Source organism: Triticum dicoccoides, unplaced genomic scaffold (genome assembly GCF_002162155.2).
Source record: "Triticum dicoccoides isolate Atlit2015 ecotype Zavitan unplaced genomic scaffold, WEW_v2.0 scaffold247112, whole genome shotgun sequence".
In the NCBI taxonomy this organism is placed as follows: domain Eukaryota; kingdom Viridiplantae; phylum Streptophyta; class Magnoliopsida; order Poales; family Poaceae; genus Triticum; species Triticum dicoccoides.
The window spans coordinates 1-980 of record NW_021251510.1 but is presented as its reverse complement, the minus strand read 5'-3'; the positions used below and the strand labels follow the sequence as shown (position 1 = coordinate 980).

Below are 980 nucleotides of genomic sequence, written 5' to 3'. Positions count from 1 at the left end.
AGCCTCTGTCTCCAGGTTAAGGATACATCCTTGCCGTTCTTTCCTGTAAAAGTTTGGTTGACGTTAGTAGTGTGTAACATGAGACAGAGATACCGTATGCTCTTCTTACAGACGGACTAGAATACCTCTGAGTTTATCTTCTAGATTTCCTCCAGACATATGCTTGTAGACAAGAGCTAAATATATCCCATCCTTGCAATAACCAACTAATGATAAAAGATTCTTGTGATGGATCTTCGTTATTGTCTGAGCCTGAGCAAGAATAGGAAGAAAAATGGCAAAGCTTCTAAAATTGGCTTATTAAATTTACTTGACTAATATGTCTTTTTTTTGACTAATATGTCGATACACCATGCTCTGGTTACAGTTGATAATACTTTACCTCTGTCAAGAACTCTCTTACATCTTGACTGGAGGATTGAGACCGTAACTTGACTGCAACTTGGGTACCATCCTGCAAGAAGCCATCATAAACAGTTCCAAACCCTCCTAGGCCAAGCACTGTCTTGAAGTTGTCTGTTATGGTCTCTAGTTCTTTGTATGTGAATCGGTGGTTGTCCAGGTGTTGACGGTCTTGTTGTTTGCTGCTCTTTGTAGATCCTTCAAAATTCAAGAACCAAACTAGTATTACCCATTGTTGCTTGCTTTGGTGCAGTAATGCAGAACTATTAATGTAGTTTTATTGATGTGTTTCACCTTTCTTTTTTCTCACTATGAGAATCAGAAGTACTACAAGTGCTCCAATCACAACAACCGCAACTATCGGAACAACAATACAAACAACAATCTTAAAATTGTTTTCCCTTTTTGTTGGTTGGCAAGAGTTGTTGTCGATGCAAAGGTTTGGGTTTTTGTTGTATCTATCAAAAAGAAGAGACCATTAGCAATTTTGACCTGGAAATTATCAAAGCAACGATCAGAGAACTAAATGGCGGTGCAGATATATGTACGATATGATGGATTAACCTTAGAGTTAGGGT

General features: G+C 38.2%; 1 long non-coding RNA gene across 1 annotated transcript; it reads right to left on the bottom strand.

Annotated features, from left to right (window-relative positions):
* Nucleotides 1–136: 136 nt before the first annotated feature.
* On the bottom strand, nucleotides 137–856 carry LOC119345527. The gene is made up of 3 exons (XR_005167068.1): nucleotides 697–856; nucleotides 383–600; nucleotides 137–252 (listed from the first exon to the last, which is right to left on the bottom strand). It is a non-coding gene; the product is annotated as an uncharacterized LOC119345527 (long non-coding RNA).
* Nucleotides 857–980: the final 124 nt, after the last annotated feature.